This window comes from Ailuropoda melanoleuca, chromosome 8 (assembly GCF_002007445.2).
Source record: "Ailuropoda melanoleuca isolate Jingjing chromosome 8, ASM200744v2, whole genome shotgun sequence".
NCBI classification, from domain to species: Eukaryota; Metazoa; Chordata; class Mammalia; order Carnivora; family Ursidae; genus Ailuropoda; species Ailuropoda melanoleuca.
In genome coordinates, this window is record NC_048225.1 from 41,590,668 (window position 1) to 41,610,029 (window position 19,362).

Below are 19,362 nucleotides of genomic sequence, written 5' to 3' on the forward strand. Positions count from 1 at the left end.
CAGTCAAAACTAGAGGCTCTGACGGCCAGGGTCACCGAGGCAGAGGAACGCGTTAGCGAATTGGAGGATGGGTTAGTAGAAGAAAAAACGAAAATAGAAGCTGGTCTTAAAAAAATCCACGCCCACGAATGTAGATTACGGGAGATTACTGACTCTATGAAACGATCCAATGTCAGAATCATCGGCATCCCTGAAGGGGTGGAGAAAAACAGAGGTCTAGAAGAGATATTTGAACAAATTGTAGCTGAAAACTTCCCTAATCTAGCAAGGGAAACAAGCATTCGTGTCCAAGAGGCAGAGAGGACCCCATCCAAGCTCAACCAGGACAAACCTACGCCACGGCATGTCATAGTGCAATTCGCAAATATTAGATCCAAGGATACAGTATTGAAAGCGGCCAGGGCAAAGAAATTTCTCACGTACCAAGGCAAAGGTATCAGGATTACGTCAGACCTGTCTACAGAGACCTGGAATGAGAGAAAGGCTTGGGGGGGCATTTTTAAAGCTCTTTCAGAGAAAAACATGCAGCCAAGGATCCTTTATCCAGCAAAGCTGTCATTCAGAATTGATGGAGAAATAAAGACGTTCCAAAATCGCCAATCATTAACCAATTTCGTAACCACGAAACCAGCCCTACAGGAGATATTAAGGGGGGCTCTATAAAGGTAAAAAGGCCCCAAGAGTGATACAGAGCAGCAAGTCACAACCGATACAAAGACTTTAAAGAGAAATGGCATCATTAAAATCATATCTGTCAATAATCTCTATCAATCTAAATGGCTTAAACTCTCCCATAAAACGCCACAGGGTTGCAGATTGGATAAAAAGACATGACCCATCCATTTGCTGTCTACAAGAGACTCATTTTGAACCCAAAGATGCATTCAGACTTAGAGTAAGGGGATGGAGTACCATCTTCCACGCAAATGGACCTCAAAAGAAAGCTGGAGTAGCAATTCTCATATCAGATAGACTGGATTTTAAACTAGAGGCCATAGAGAGAGATACAGAAGGGCACTATATTATTCTTAAAGGAAGTATTCAACAAGTGGATATGACAATTATTAATATATATGCCCCCAACAGGGGAGCAGCAAGATACACAAGCCAACTCTTAACCAAAATAAAGAGACATATAGATAAGAACACAGTAATAGTAGGGGACCTCAACACCCCACTATCAGAAATAGACAGAACACCCTGGCAAAAACTAAGCAAAGAATCAAAGGCTTTGAATGCCATACTCGACGAGTTGGACCTCATAGATATATATAGAACACTACACCCCAGAACCAAAGAATACTCATTCTATTCAAATGCCCATGGAACATTCTCAAGAATAGATCATGCTCTGGGACACAAAACAGGTCTCAGCCAATACCAAAAGATTGAAATTATCCCCTGCATATTCTCAGACCACAACGCTCTGAAATTGGAACTCAACCACAAGGAAAAACCTGGAAGAAACTCAAACACTTGGAGGCTAAGAACCATCCTGCTCAAGAATGACTCGATAAACCAGGAAATCAAAAAACAAATTAAACAATTTATGGAGACCAACGAGAATGAATACACAACGGTCCAAAACCTATGGGATACTGCAAAGGCAGTCCTAAGGGGGAAATACATAGCCATCCAAGCCTCACTCAAAAGAATAGAAAAATCTAAAATGCAGTTTCTATATTCTCACCTCAAGAAACTGGAACAGCAACAGAGGGACAGGCCTAACCCACTGACAAGGAAGGAGTTGACCAAGATTAGAGCAGAAATCAATGAATTAGAGACCAGAACCACAGTAGAGCAGATCAACAGGACTAGAAGCTGGTTCTTTGAGAGAATCCATAAAATTGATAGACCACTGGCAAAACTTGTCCAAAAACAAAGAGAAAGGACTGAGATTATTAAAATTATGACTGAAAAGGGAGAGGTCACGACCAGCACCATTGAAATTGCAAGGATTATTAGAAACTTTTATCAACAGCTATATGCCAAAAAACTAAACAATCTGGAAGAGATGGAGGCCTTCCTGGAAACCTATAAACTACCAAGACTGAAACAGGAAGAAATAGATTTCTTAAATAGGCCAATTAACTATGAAGAAATTGAGTCAGTGATAAACAACCTTCCAAATAATAAAACTCCAGGCCCAGACGGTTTTCCTGGGGAATTCTACCAAACATTCAAAGAAGAAATAATACCTATTCTCCTAAAGCTATTTCAAAAAATAGAAACAGAAGGAAAGCTACCAAACTCATTCTATGAGGCTAATATTACCTTGATCCCCAAACCAGGCAAAGACCCCCTCAAAAAGGAGAATTACAGACCGATTTCTCTAATGAATATGGATGCCAAAATCCTCAACAAGATCCTTGCTAATAGAATCCAACAGTACATTAAAAGGATTATCCATCATGACCAAGTGGGATTCATACCTGGGATGCAAGCATGGTTCAACACTCGCAAATCAATCAATGTGATACATCATATCAACAAGAAAAGACTCAAGAACCATATGATCCTCTCAATTGATGCAGAAAAAGCATTTGACAAAATACAGCATCCTTTCCTGATTAAAACCCTTCAGAGTGTAGGAATAGAGGGTACATTTCTCAATCTCATAAAAGCCATCTATGAAAAGCCTACTGCAAGCATTATTCTCAATGGGGAAAAGCTGGAAGCCTTTCCCTTAAGATCAGGAACACGACAAGGATGCCCACTCTCGCCACTATTATTCAACATAGTACTAGAAGTCCTTGCAACAGCAATCAGAAGACAAAAAGGGATCAAAGGTATCCAAATCGGCAAAGAAGAAGTCAAACTGTCTCTCTTTGCAGATGACATGATACTCTATATGGAAAACCCAAAGGAATCCACTCCCAAACTATTAGAAGTTATAGAACAATTCAGTAAGGTGGCAGGATACAAAATCAATGCCCAGAAATCAGTTGCATTTCTATACACGAATAACGAGACTGAAGAAAGAGAAATTAGGGAATCCATCCCATTTACAATAACACCAAAAACCATGCGTTACCTTGGAATTAACTTAACCAGAGACGTAAAGGACCTATATCCTAGAAACTATAGATCACTTTTGAAAGATATTGAGGAAGACATAAAAAGATGGAAAAATATTCCATGCTCATGGATTGGAAGAATTAACATAGTTAAAATGTCCATACTACCCAGAGCAATCTACACTTTCAATGCTATCCCGATCAAAATACCGAGGACATTTTTCAAAGAACTGGAACAAATAGTCCTTAAATTTGTATGGAACCAGAAAAGGCCCCGAATCTCCAAGGAACTGTTGAAAAGGAAAAACAAAGCTGGGGGCATCACAATGCCGGATTTCGAGCTGTACTACAAAGCTGTGATCACAAAGACAGCATGGTACTGGCACAAAAACAGACACATAGACCAATGGAACAGAATAGAAAACCCAGAAATGGACCCTTAGCTCTTTGGGCAACTATTCTTTGATAAAGCAGGAGCAAACATCCAGTGGAAAAAAGACAGTCTCTTCAATAAATGGTGCTGGGAACATTGGACAGCTATATGCAAAGGAACGACNTAAATGGTGCTGGGAACATTGGACAGCTATATGCAAAGGAACGACCCTTGACCACTCTCTCACACCATACAGAAAGATAAACTCCAAATGGATGAAAGACCTCGATGTGAGACAGGAATCCATCAAAATCATAGAGGAGAACATAGGCTGCAACCTCTTTGACATCAGCCACAGCAACTTTTTTCATGACACATCTCCAAAGGCAAGAGAAACAAAAGAAAAAATGAACCTGTGGGACTTCATCAAAATAAAAAACTTTTGCACAGCCAAGGAAAACGTCAAAAAAATAAGAGGCAGCCCACAGAATGGGAGAAGATATTTGCAAATGACACTACAGATAAAAGACTGGTATCCAAGATCTACAAAGAACTTCTCAAACTCAATACACGTGAAACAAATAATCAAATCAAAAAATGGGCAGAAGGTATTGAACAGACACTTTTCCAATGAAGACATACAAATGGCTAACAGACACATGAAAAAAATGTTCAAAATCATTAGCCATCATGGGGGTTATTTCGAACACATAAGTTTCAATTATTTTGAATAAATTAATGGAACCAGAAACCAAAGAAAGCCTACGTTCTTCAAATTTTTATTGAATAATTTTGAACCTTTGGAGTGAAGGAGCTCATTATATTTTGCAAAGCAATTTTTAATAGCATGCTGTATTTTCAACCACACTTATTCTATGAATGTGGAGAAAATGCGCTGGGGAACGTAAGTGATTTTTCTAATTTTCTACAAGCAGTATATGACAGAGCCATGATTTAATCTCAGGTTGGTGGCAATCCATGTCCTATTATTACCGCCTCTCTTGGGCTCCTGCTAGCAAGCCAGGCCAGCATGGTCACCTGCTTAGCAGAAGTTTCTCTCAGGCCCTAAGAGTAAAAGGAACTTCAGTAAAACTGTTTCAGGGATGTGCTGGAAACTATTCTTTTCTAGACATTTTTTTTCTATTTTGTTGCCAATATGTTCTTCCCACCCACCAGTTTTATGAAACCAAGCAAAACACCACTTTCTGTGGGGAGCACAATTGCAATTTTGCAAGTGCTTTCTTTTTGAGCAGAGGTAGGAACAATCCTATCTTTAGGGAATCTTGTTTGAAACCTCTGGATTGCAGAGTGCCACAATACTGAGAAACTTTAGCCTAGGTAATTCAGCTCCTGGGGCAGTTTAATTTGAAACAATTGGAGTTGTGAATGTGAATACACAGCATTTTCCCTCTGGTTTGTGGAGGAGAGGGAAGTGAAGGGGTCTTTAGCAAGAAGCTGGAAGAGGCAGCTTGGTAGGAAGGAGAGCTGTACCTTGCTTGCTTTCCAAATTCTCTGTGCCAACTCCAGGGGCACATTTGTTTCCTATTGAGAACAGATTCCATTTGTTCACGGCATGTTTGTGAAGAGAGAGGTTTTCAGACACTCAGCTATAATGGGGCATTCACATATTCAAAACTCAGCTAAATTTGCCCCCAGGGCACATGGGGATGATGCCAGCAGCAAAGGCTTGCCTGGGAATAGTCACAGAAATACAGCCTCTGTTGCCTTAGAGTGAGTTTGGGCAGACAGCCCAGGATCCAGTGCTGTGGGTTCATGCTGGTTTCTGCTGCAATCTGTCAGGATGACACTTAGGTAGCCTCCTCTCTAGAGCTTTGTTTGGGTTCCCTCACTTCAGACAACTAGGTTTGGATTCCATTTCCAAGAAGGTCCTTCCTCATTCCACTCCTCATGGGCATTGCCTGCCTGTTTCCATGCCAGTGGTCCAGGGAAATCTATCAGCATTGCAAATCCAGGCTTGCCACACCCTGCTTAAAGGACTCCTTTTGCTCATCAGAAAGAGGCCTGGCTCTACGTGACCTGACCTCTAACCAGCCCTTTAGCCTCATGGTCAATGTCTACTTTATCCTTCCCCCATGCTACTGCTACCCAGAATCCTTCATGTGACCCTGACCATGATCACTTATTTGATTGTGTCTTTGTCCATCCAATTCCCTTCCTTGTCATTGTCCTTCCTGGGGCCACTCACTGATCCTTCCAGAAAGGTCAGCATCTTCTTCTTTGGGAAGCTTTGTTATCTACTCTCTCCCTTTACTGAGCATGTAGATAAGCAATGGTATCCAGTCAGCCAACTTCCTTTGTGTTGATGTACCACTATTAAAGGATTATAGTGTGAAGGATATATATAGAGAGGTTGTTTAAAGGCACAAAGAATGTTGAAATCCCATACTGGAAAAATGTTCTTCTTCTGGAGAACCCTGAAGAATGTATGCATAGAGAATAAAAGTGCCCTGCTTTTTTTTTAAGATTTTATTTTTTATTTATTTTGAGAGAGAGCAAGAGAGTGCCCGTGAGTGGGGGGCAGAACAGAGAGAGAGGGAAAGAGAATCTCAAGCAGACGCCACACTGAGCATGGAGCCCAGTGTGGGACTCGATCTCACAACCATGAGATCATGACCTGAGCCAAAATCAAGAGCTGGACGCTTAACCGACTGAGCCACCCAGGTGCCACAGTATCCTGCTTTATTATCTGGGCCATGGTCCATAGCACTCCTGATATATAGCTGAAGCTTCAGAGTAAAGGTCTTCCTTTTTCCTCAGCTTGAATAAAAACCTCAGGATTGTATCACCTACCAGAGACCTCATGACACAAAAATTTGAAGTGATAGCAACACTCTCTTCCAAATGTGGAAGGAAATAATAAATAGGTGTAACATATGAGAGTTGAGGATGATCAGTCTGGTTGGCTCAGCCAACCAGTACCCCTCATGTCATAGAGAAGAGAAGAGGGCTTTCCACATGTGCATGGCCTTTATATCCAAATGACACTGCTCTGCTCATGTCTTCATCTACAATATACTACTATATAACCAAAAGCCAGGCATCGATCTAAGTAGTTTTAGACATTAACTTAATCAATATGATAACTAGATGAGGTAGGTTTGTAATATTTTATAATGAGGAAATTGAGGCACATTAAATAATTTACCCAGGATCTCACAGATAATAGGTGACAGAACTGGGAGTCAATCCTAGACATTCAAGCACCAGTGACTATCTTGTTAATGACTAAATGAAGATCAGTCAGGTTATCCACTGGTTTCCCCTTGAGGGACTCAGAAATAAGGTACACAGAGAGCTACAGAATTAAACCTTGGTCCCCATCCCACAGGAATAAGTGAAAGAGAGAAACATCATCAGTCCTTAAACACTGCAACCTATACACCATGGCAGTCAGTAATTAACTTTACTGTAAGATCACTAATTTCATGAGTTTTCTCTTAACAATAACAAAGATTTGTCACCACTAACTAAATACCATCTCCTTTAATGAGACACCAGTTCTATATACAGCTATTAATTCTTAATTTAAACTTAGCTGTAAGCAAAAGTATAGATGTGAAATTATAAGCACTCATATCTTGGAGAAGTTGTACAATTTTTCTTGTATGATAGACATTTACTTAAAGGTAAATCAGTATCTGTATTGTCAGAATTTGATCATTAAGACACAGAGGAAGTCACCTTAGGAAACAGTTTTTAAAATAAGGTAACCATACATCCATGTTTATACCTATAATTCCTGGACAACTGTTAATAGTACCTCTTTCACCCATGAATTGGATGATAAATTATATGGCCACTTTATCTAAGAGAATATCCCATGTCAGGGACTTCACTCTCCACTGTGGGGGATGATTACAATACAGAGATAGTAGACACAGTCCCTGACCTTGAGGATTTCACAGGGTGGATTTCACCCCACTTTGAAGGAGATACATTAAAAACAAAATCACAGGACAGTGCAGTAAATGCCAGGATAGAGATGTTGAGACAAGTTGCCTGGACAGTAGAGGAGAGATACTCAGTGTAGAGTGTAGTGTGAGGGTTTAGGGACTGCTTCTCAGAGAGAAAACACCTCAGCTGAATCCTAAAGGATCATAGATATTAATCAATATTTGATGATCTAGTGAAAGATGAGCATTCATAATAGAAGAACAACAAATGAATCTTGATGGGTAGTGTGAGGGTTATATAAAACTTAGTGGTCAAGAAACACAGGATTTGGGATCAAAGTGTCAGATTTTGAATACCAAGTCTGTATGCTAGCTGTGTGTCCTTAGGAAGTTATTGAACCTCTCTGAGTCTTGGTTTCTAAATGGATAAAATGGAGAACAACCTTATCTAACTCATAGGGTTGTTATGAGACTCACTAAGCTAATGTAAGTAAAAAACTTTAAAAAGTGGGTAACACATAGTAAGTGCTAAAAAGACTGGTTATTATTGGTTTAATAAGATTGAAACGTGTAGAGTGTATACATATGAATATGCTAAATGGGGAGGGAGGGCAACTTCTTGTGTGACCGACCCAAAGAGTTTGCACCTAATCTGGAGGGAAATAGCAATTATTGAAGAGGAGTGGCTCAGAGGGGAGTGAAACAATCAGATTAGATTTTTAAAAGAGTGATCATCCTTGGAAAGTATGTGGAGGATGAATTGGAGATGAGATGAGTAGAGGGCAGAGAGAAAAGCTCTTTCAGTAGATGGTTAAGTGGCAGCATCATTTAACCCCATGTCAAAATCTTCACCATACTGGTGGGAAATCCTCACCACAAAAGCTAATTAACCACATTAGCATTGTGGAGATGAAATTTGAGCCTTCAACACAGTAAGACTTTTAGCATCTATTTGTATAAAGGTACATTTAGGGGTGACTGAAATGTTAAAATTAGAAGGGACCTAACGAAATGATCCAGCCCAGTGTTCCTCTACCCTGGCTACAATCAAGACTCTCTGGGATGATTCTACAAAATACCATCCTTGATCACTTAAGTAAGGATCTCTGGAAGTGAAGCTCAGGCACTGGTGTGTCTTCAAACCCCCCAGGTGATTCTCATGTGCAGCCAGGAGCCAGACAGAAAACCAGCACTGACCTCATCCAATCCCCGAAAGGGACAAGGAGGGTCACTCATTCACTTTTTCTCTTAAGTCCATTAAATTTTTCCGAACAGCCTCAGAGATGAGAAAATAATTTTCAAAATGTCCAGTTCTATTTAAATACCTTCTTTTCCTGCCAGAAGCAACTTTGAATGTCTTTGAGAGAAGAATATGCTAGGTCCGACCCTAGGTCTGATGATCTATGTAGAGAAGACATTACTGGCATTTGTAGGCACCCTTCAACATATAAGTTTCTAGGGAACACAGTTCAGCCAGCAACACTTTATCAGTGAGCCTTAATTCAATGAATCACATGGGTTTGACCCTATGAAATTGTCTGAAAACACCTTTTAAGTTACTCTCAAGTACATATTGCCTTCCCATAAAATCAAGTAAGTTCTAAATACTCAAGAGTAGCTTAATTTCCTCTTGGTATCATAACACAATACCTGGGTCTCCAGGAAACAGACACCACAAATCTGAAAAATGAATGTGGGGGCTTTTCTGGAGAGGATCTTGGTTACTGTGAAAGATAAAGCAGAACAGGACTAAAGAGAAGGAGAAGCTGAACTGTGAGGCAGTTGCAGCAGAGAACTTTCTCTGATCCTTTAGGACTCTTGAACTAAACAAGCTTTCAGAGCTTTCCCCTTTTGAAGCAAATTGTCTCTCTTTGTACCCTTGAATCACACAACTATTCCTGTGAATGGGGGGGTACCCTGGACAAAGCAGCTTTCCTATATCTGCCACAGTCTATTTCTTGTACTGTATGGATCTAGTGGCTTCGTATACTGAGTTTACTCAAAATATCTGGTCCAAGATTTTGATTGGTCTTTTTTCCTAGGAAATATTGAAAAGGAAGGTTGGTGGAACAAACCATAGCTTACCTTGGGTCCTTCACTGATACTACTCTCATTCTCTCCTTCTGCTACTACCCATTTTAGATTTGTATATTTACATTCTTGATTTCCTCACTTCTGCATGCGTCCTAGCTATGCTTGTTTTGATGGCTGTTACACTCAGTTTTCTGTCAAGATGGGAAAGGACGTACCAAAAGACATTCCAGTGATTCACCCAAGTGGAAATCATATTATTCCTTATCATTGGGGCCCTTGTGTGTTGGCTGCTCTTCCTTCCTGATGACTTGTTCAGTTATCCAGGACAGGATGGTGGTTCCTTTCCTTGCTTTCTGCTTTCTTCACGCAAGAAATCTAAAATGACTGAGTAGCAGCTAAAGCTAATAGTTTTTTGATATGCTTGCTGTGTCCCCATGCTGAAAGCATCTCTCTTTGGGAGACAGGACCTCTAACCACAGAACCACAGAACCTAGGTATGTGGAGAAGGAAAACACAAATACTTCAAGTGAGACACATAGAGTGATGAAAAGTGGGGCCACTCATAGTTCCACTCTTGGTTTCTGAGCTAATATACTTTACCTATAAAAGACACAGCATGACTTCACTGGTTAAAGATGTCCACTGACTCTTAAAGAATGTCATCCCATCCTTGGAGGGCATTGTATCCAAGCTAATACCTCAGTTGTGCCTTCAAGACACTGTCACAGTACTCTATATGGCTGGCAGCTTCTGAGAGGTGCAATGTATGATAGGGCCAGTGAATCCCATGGATATGTGACCACTACTACACCTCTTTGGCTGATCATTGTGTCCCTTGGTCTAGTGTAACATTATGCAAGATCTCACATTGGTAGATTAAACACTCTGTGAGCCATCATTTAGAAGTGTCAGCTGAGGCCCCGTGGACAGGAAAGGTAAATCCACACTTGGGCTATGTGTTGATATCACTGAACATAAATTGTTTCCCCTTTCAAGATAGAAGAAGTACAATACAGACATCATGTCCCAAGTGGCTGGTTAGTCTCCTTGAACAATAATTCCATATTGGGGATTTGACCTTGGTCTTTGTTGCTTGTAAGTTAAAGCTTTGACAGTGCCAGTAGCTAGATCAATCTTGGAGAATGAATGCCCATGCTGTAAAATCCACGCATAGCCAATAGGTACTATCTTCTTGAGCACATTGTGCCAGCAGTGGGGTGGCCAGTGACAGAATGGCTGGTATCAAGTGGCTATTTGGTGCCCCTTTGGTGGTGATGGTTTCTGATGAACTTTAACATGCAACACAATGCTCTTCACACTTTGGCCGCTCCCAAAGGTTCATACATATGTCTTTTCCCCAGACCTTCTTGTTGCTGAGGATTTCCTTTTTTTTTTTTTCTTTAAATTCCTTGAAGCCAGTAATCCATATATATTCTCTTTCAGGCAACTTTTGTTCTCACATAAAGTGAATATCCACCAAAGTTCTTTCCATTGAGAGGGTCTTCTCTCACCATTATTTTTCAGGGCCACCCTGAGAAGGTCTGTGGTATAGCAATAGCAGATTTTTTGCCTTCTACTTACACACAAGCTCATCCATTACTCAAGCTTAGCTTTTTTTCCTCTTCTGTCATTGGGCCATAAGAGATTCTCCATGAAGCCATAGGTGTTAGTTCTGGGAGAATTACTGATTTAATTATGATCACTGGGATCTGGACTGTCTATTCATGGGGCATACTAGCTCTTGCAGGCTTTGCTCATTCTTGATCCAAATGTACCACTTTTTCATTTCACAATGGACTGCTACGTCACCCTCTAGAAGAAAGGGAGTCAGCCTTTGTATCCCTCAACATCTACCAGTCATTGGAAGCAGACTGCTCCCATGGATGTTGAGTACCTAGGGTAAGACAATTTCCTAGCTCTTTTGGCTGAGGTAGCTTTGGGAACTCTGAACTTTGCTCAGGGTCTGATTGCACAATGAGTTTTTTTTTTATTTATATATGTAAAAAACAAATGCTTCAGTGAAAGTTAGGTCCAGAGCTTCTGTTTCTATCTACATTTCTAAGTCTCTCTCTCTCATAAATAGCTTGTTGAATATAGATAATAGATTGTCTCAAACTGCGTAAACTGTCATCCCAGAATCTTTCAGACCTCATAATTAAGAATGACCCTTAAACAATAGCTAATGAAACTCTCCCATTTGTCAGAATGGGAAGCTAACACATGGGAGGAATGGTTTCCCTATCTGTTGTTATTAAGCCTCAGTTTTCTGCATCTATAAATTTGAAGTAAGTTGTAACCACTTCTAGAACATGCGGACTCAGAAGGACCCAAGACCATAGAGCCAGAAAGTGAATGGAGAAGTCATTTGATCTTAAGGAAGGTTAGATAGAAGTCCTTCAACTTGTTCAATTCACTATACATCTATCATTTTTACTTCTAAAAACCTTATTGTTCAATAGAAGAGACTTCATCCATTCACTCAGCTAATATTTATTGATGCCTCCTCTTTACCAGGCAATAGTGCCAAGCTGTGGAAATTTAATAGTTAAGAATATTTGCTTTCATGGAGCCTGTAGTCTAATTGGATGGATTCACACTTACCAAATAATCACAAAGTAAATAAAAACTTACAGTTGTAATAAGTGCTCTGAGATAGAGAAATGTGGTTCTGTGAATGTGCATAAAAGTGGAATTGACCTGGGGCTCCTGGGTGGCTCAGTTGTTAAGCGTCTGCCTTTAGCTGAGGGCGTGAACCTGGCGTTCGGGATGGAGCCCCGCATTGGGCTCCTCCACTGGGAGCCGCCTTCTTTCTCTCCCACTCCCCCTGCTTGTATTCCTTTTCTCTCTGGCTGTCTCTCTCTCTGTCAAATGAATAAATTAAAAAATCTAAAAAAAAAAGTGGAATTGACCTAATTGTGGATGTCACGGAAGATTTTGCTAAGGTAATGTTTACTGCATAGAGATACAAAGCAGTAATGGTGTTGACTGGATGAAGAAAATAAGAAGTACGCAAGGCAGAGGGAACAGGTGTGTGCAATATAGTGGGAACCGGTAAGCAAGGGCCAGACCATACAGGAGTTTTGTCTTTACCCTGAAGAACTCACTAGATTATTTTAGTTGGAAAACAGATAATTAGATTTGCATCTTTAAAAGGTCCCCTAACTGCCCTGTGGAGGATGGACAGGCAGGGGACAAGACTGGGTAGTGATGGAGAGTTAGGGGGTCATTGTGCTGCTCAGATGAAAGATGATGATAGCATAAATGACACTCAGCTGGTGGAGTTCAAAAAAGTGGATGGAGTTGAAAAGTATTCAGTCAGTAACATGGACAACACCAGATGCTAGATTACATATGGAAGAGAAGACGTCTAGAATGTCCTTCAGGGTTTGGTTACCATAACTGAATGGAAGGAATGCCAAGACAGACACATATCAACATTTCCAGACAGAATGTGATTAAATATTTAATGAGTTTACTTACATACAAAGAGAATTCTATGAATTTAGGACCTTAGTCTTCAACATGGGCCTCAATTTTTGAATTGTGGATCCTCTAAGAAATTTATGATAGTTATGAAACTTCTGTCTAGACCCAAAAAAAGTGATTTTTATGGGTCAATTTCATCCATGTTAATTTCAGCTCACATGAAATTTATGTGGTCTGTAGATCTGAGGTAAAACAAGCTCTACCAAATCTTTATTGTCTAATGTGTACCCTGTCGCCTCACTTGGACACTGCACCACACAACGTTGGAAGATAGGGAGCACGACTTTACACAGCTGTTACAGTTATCCGTTTATTTTGTATTTTACTCTTGGTTAACAGATGAGTATCTAGTGGGCACTTGCAAAGCGCTATCCTAATTCTCACAGGGAATCACAAAACATAAAATGCTCTTCTGGGAACCCATGCAAAAGTACATTAATCCTTAATGACAGAACCAAACACCAGGGTTGCTCTCGCATTACCATCAGGAAAAAGCAGCTCTCCCTCAGAGAAAAACTGCCTTCTGTCACCTCCTCTTTGAGTTCCTGGCTTCATGTGGCCTTGAGGGGGGAAATAAAATAGTTCCTTCCCCAGGGATAGAGTCATTTGGATGCAGCTGCATTTGAAAGAGAATTGCTGACTTAGTATTTGATTCCATGAGGAGCATTTTATAAACATACTATAAATAGCTATTATATACACTACATGCTGTATACACATGAGACATAAATTAAATGCTAAATCAACTCCTGTGCCAATCCAGAAATAATGGAAAAGAGAATAAATGCTTAAATTGTAGCTGGCAGGCTTTGAAGGAAAAAAAAATTAAATCATATACAAAGAGATGCAGTATCACTTTCTCCAGAGAGTGTTTTAAAATATACTGTCATCTGACATAAAATTTAACCATAATCTGGAGTTTGGAGAGAAGTTTGATGAAGTTCAAAGATTTTTTCTATTTCTCTTATTCAGAGATAACAAATCCAAATACATATTAAGGGCTCATTATGTGCAAAATATGCAAAATACTATGACACTACTTAACATACATCATCCCATGGAATCTTCACAAGCATACTATGAGATAGGCACCATTATAAGTTTCTCGGTGGGACTCCATTATTAAATATCAAATGCCATAATGAAATCCAGGTGTGTCTGACTTGGACTGCATAAGTGTTATCTTATAAATGATCATTTCACCTAAACCACACATTCCACCTAAGTGCAACTTAGGATGAGTAGCTTAATATTCAAATCATTTGTCAGTCTTTTTTTTTTTCTCAAATCATCTCTCATTCTTGTCATCATAGTAACACAACTATCAAGATATGTGTTGAGCCCTTGGAAACTAAACTGCAAAAACACTTTCAGGACCATTGTAATTGGAAGACACAGAAAACTCCACCAGGAAATATTTCAAATATGAAGAGGAAGTGTAATCTAAATCACCATGTTGGAATCTTAATGCTTCTTTGGTAATGGGAAAGGTAGACTTACTTGGGACTTTGAGAAAATCCTGAAAAAACAAAAATAAGAAAACAACCTACCATAGTTATTTCCTAAAAATACTGACCTGGGGCCTTTCAAAGCAGTAATATGATCACACGAAGTAGAGATATGCTCTTGTGTGAAAAGTTTCTTCTTAGTAATCTCAGCATTTGGTCTTAAAAGCAAGTAGGACGGCTGCACTATAGAAATAATGGAAGTCCATATTTGGAAGATGGCTGAGTTAAGAGGTCAAGCAGTGATATTTTCAACATCTAAAAACTGTACATTTTAAAAAGATAAACTCATTGCTACATGGTTACGTAATCCTTTCTAGAGGTTGTTAAATTGCAGTCAGACAAGACTTTTTGGTTTCCTTTCTGAAAATTTATTTGACGAAAATTAAGAGGCATGCTAACTCTTTGCTATTTTCTTTCTCCTTGTCAGATGTCACACCTAGATGGCTGCAAATAAGCCCTCCCAATTATTCTGTAACCTTTGGTCCAGACACAGAACTCTGAAGTTAGTCGTTAAACTGACACGGAGCCAAGGTTTATGTGGTTAAATTCAGAGCTTATTTACGAGCAGCTACTTCATCAGGAAGCTTAAAAACATTTCCATTTGAAGATCCCAGTTTGTCAGGTAGTCCTCTAAAGAACATGTGTGATAGATGTCTTTTAGCATTCTAGCACATTCATAAACAGTAGAAATAGTTCATATTCCCCTAAGTCACATGTACTCAACAACCTAAGATGATTCCATAGCCATAAACGCTCATATTCATATAATAAAAATACCCACAACATTGCTTTCTAAAAGACCAAGAAAGTGCATTCCTGAATAATCTTCAGTTGTATGGTCATGATATTCTTCTGATTATTCAGTCATACATTTAAGGGCATTTAGGACCCTGAAACAGGCAGGGTTCTGTTTAAAGCTTGTTCAGGCTCATTAGCCTGGTCCCATCAAAAAAGTTAGATGCTCTAAAAAGTGTGGAACTGGAAATGAAATGACGCCCAGTGTTCTTTTCACCCTCAGGTCCTCTGGTTGTCTTCATTTGCATTCACACCACTTTACTTAAACTGGGTCCTATCCTTGCACTTCCTATATCATACTTTCTTGTGCCATTCTTTGTACCTGCCTGTAGCATTCTTCTTTCCTGCTTTACAAATCCACATGAGAGCCTTCCTATGCTAATACACTACAAAAATATGGTGGACTAAATGTGTTTAATAGGACGAGTTCATTTCAAGAAAACACAATACCTAGGAATTTAGTTCACCAAGCTGATATTTCAGAAAGAAATAGATTATTAATAAAACTTAGAATCGCCAAATCACTTTGTGAAGGAAGCTGTCTGATTATTCAACAAATCCCCTTTCTAGTCACTCTGGTGGTAGAAGTTATCAGAGCTACTATTTATTGAGTTCTGTGAGGTGGGTCCTCTCGACCCCAACTTGAAAATGAAGAAGCCAAGGGTCAGAGAATTTAGGTGATTTGTTTACATCAAGAAGAATTAGGATTAAACCCATGTTTGTTTTACTCGGAGTGGAAATCATCACATTATTCCACCTTAATGAAATCATCACATTATTCCATCTCCTGGGAGCTTGCTTACAAAGTTCGCATTTGTAAGCCTGCGTCCTTCCTTCTCTCTCACCACTCAGATCCTAGCATATGTTGGGAACATTTCTTCCCTAGTCCTAATATTTCCTTCCTCAGAGGGATCTTAATTAGTGTAGCTCTGAGCTTCTCCCTGAGGAGGTAGGCTGACTTCTCTGGTAAGTGTGGGAAGAATAATTAGTAGCAGCTCATCTTTACCTTTCCTCTGTGGGGAGTGATCCTTATTTTAGAGCAAGAACCGTCCTAAGTTCCTAAATCTTATGTGTTCAGCCTGCACACCTGGAAAGGTATGTGCAGTCTAGTGCTACCATGGTAGGTGGGTAAGTCTGCCTACTTCTGGGGACCCATTTTAAGAAGCCCGCTTGTTTCTCCCAGCTTAGTGTCATCAGTGATTATGGTGATATTTTACCCCACACTATTACTCTATTTCTCAACTTTTTCAGAATGGAGCAGAGATGAGGGGTGCAGTTTGTGAGCCTGCCCAGACCCCCAGATTCTACTTCCTCTGAAAAGCTCTTTCCAAACCCAAGTCAAAAACTGCTTTTCCTTTTCTTATCCCCACCATCTTTTGTATTTCCACACCAGCTTTTACAACAGGTTCACTTATATTAGTGACACATTTATTGCTGCCTATGTGAAACTGTCCAGGTTCACAAGTGTTGCTCATCCACTCATCAGTGTATCTTCCCCAGAACCTAACACAGTGTTTTGTAAATAGTAGGATCTCGAAAAGATGTTTGTTGAGTTGAATTGAATGTAATTGCTTTCCTGTAATGTCATCTTTGTGTGTAGCTTTAAACTTTTTTTTTCACTGTCCTAATTCCCCAGTTGGCTAAGTCAAATTCATTTCCTCTCCTCTGCTACTCAGTGAGGTGATTCAGGCCCAGTGGAGAAACTGAAAATTGCTGGCCTTCTGGCTGACAGTGAGCAAATCAACTGCTTTCATTAGCAGAATTGCCTATTTGCCTCTCCTCCCATTCTCTCTGAGCACTCATCCTGCACAGGCCCGCTGGTGCCACTGTCATGAGATATTATCCTGGAATTAAGAGAAGGGACTTTGTGTCTCAGAAATGACAACACTCCCATATTTAAAGTTGAGGCATCTTCAGGAGCAGCTGGGAGCCAGCTGCCTTTAAATCTATTTCAGGAAAGAGGGAACCTAGACTATTTAATTGAAAATGAAGTATTGTTGCATATCTTATAGTTTTATTTCAAATGAATATGCACTTGACGCTGTTTCTGAAGCAATGAATTTAACACCTAGCATTTTAAGAGCTTGCACTTATTGCTTAAACACTAATTAAGCTTTATAGATAAGAAATGAAGTGACTCATTAAGGGTCACAGAGAACATCAGTGAGAGGATTTTTCAATGTCATGAGGGCCTTGGGTGAAAGTTGGGCTCTGCTCATTCAGCATTATTTTTTATTTGAAGTTCATCCTGTAGCTAATCATAATCCAGTTCATTCATTTACTCATTCCTTCACCTGAGTCCATGCTTTAATACATTCCGAGAGCTGTTACGGAGCACTTACATTGTGCAGAACCCAATTGGAGGTGCTAGAGACAGAGATAAACAGATGATCACTCCTGCCCTGAAGGGGCCCACAGGGAAGGGCAGATCAGAAAAGGAAATATTACAGTGCATATGCTATGAGATAAGGATGCTATGGGAGGGTGAAAGAGAGTCTCTAACCAACCTGAGGTCTAGGAAAATTTCCTAAAAGGAGATTAGTTTTGAGATGAACATTGAGGGCTTTCACAGGAGTTATCCAGAGACCAAAGAAAATGATGCAGAGCTTCCAGAGTTTCCAGAGCGAAGTATTCCTCTGGGGAGATTGACAGCGTGTAAGGGCTAAGGAAGAGATGAGGCCATGCTAAGTAAGTAATTTAGACTCTTTCTGCTCCTAGGGAGCTGCCTCAAGCAGGAGGATGACGTCATTGATTTCATCATTAAAAGTTCATTGTGGAACCACGGGAACAGAATGTAGGCTGTTGTAATATTCTTGTCTAAGAACAGTCAGTGAGATGGACGTGAGTCTTGTTTGAGGGATATTTACAAAAAAACGACAAGACTTGATCTTGATTAAATGCCTGTTTATTGGGAGTTCATAGGAAAGACAGTATAGGAGAAGGTGGGAACTATGGATAATGCCTAAAAGTCTGGCTTAAATTCCTGAATAGGTGGTAATAGTTATTACCAATTCCAGAAAACACAAGGTGATGGGTAAGTGTGGAGAGAGAAATGATAAATCTGGATGTTGAGATTGGAGTGTTTGTAGACTATTCAGGTTTCAGTGGGCAGACAGAGTAGAGAGCAGCCAAGGAGTATAGTCAGAGGGCATAAAATAATCCTCACTACAGAGATAGTTGTTAAAATTATGAGTGTAGATAGAATCTTTTCTACATGTAACCATATTTCTAATTGCTTTGACTGCATAGATAACATTTCTTACTTCCAATACGAAGGCCACTCTTGGGTCTTCCTACATGGCTGAGCAAAGTAACTATTATTCTTTTGAAATACCAAACACCAGAGTGATGACACATCTACACGTTATTCTTAGGAATACAGAAAAATGACTACATGGGTCATTGCAATAATTAAAATATGTTAAATGTGATCCTTCCTACAGAATAATAGAGGGAAAAAATAAAACTGTGGTCACAATAGAAGAGACATTTGACCCAAGCCCCTATTTAACTTTATTAGAAATTTATTCCCTTCTCCTACACCACTTTCCTGCCCCCCTTCCCACCCTATCACCCTCTGCAATTTGCAGAACTGCACTCTAGCTAGAGCACTCTCTTCCGGCCAGTAGCAAATTATTTAAAGAACCCAAAGGGCAGGGTCCTCTTTGTGTTCTGCAACCTTTGCATTTCGGGTTAAGTAAACTTGTCTATATGCTGGTTTGAACTTGGTTCTCTTCCAAATTCCGCATATGCAAGTTCCAGTTGTAAAGCTACCTCAAATCACTGAACAGAGAGTATAAAGGTGTGAGGTCAAAATGGAATGTGGATTCAGTGATTATATAATCTGTTTTCAAAGCTCAATTCAGGTTGTACCTCTAGCTTTGGAAAACCGCCATGGCCCTTCTGCCCTCCAGCCCCAGCCTGACTGAGAAGAGCACTCTACCCTACCCCTACCCTACAGAACCACTTGGATCTCTGTGACCAGAGTGACTGTTCCTCCAGGGGAGGGAACATGCCATTCATTTTAGTTGCCTCGGCACCTAGTGTGGCATCAAATCCAAAACAGGAATTTAGGTATTTATCTATCAGAGCCAAACTGTGACAAGTCATATGAATTAGGAGCTATTTCTTTCAAACAAATTGTAATTCCTTCCAGAATTCATCTTTTTAAAAAGATAAAGCATTGTGAATAAAAATGTCATTGGGGAATTCCATGTAATACCCTATTTTAATGA

General features: G+C 39.9%; 1 protein-coding gene across 1 annotated transcript in view; it reads left to right on the forward strand.

Annotated features, from left to right (window-relative positions):
* The window catches only part of GRM5 (glutamate metabotropic receptor 5), a 522,903-nt gene that overhangs the window by 322,865 nt on the left and 180,676 nt on the right, over positions 1-19,362 (forward strand).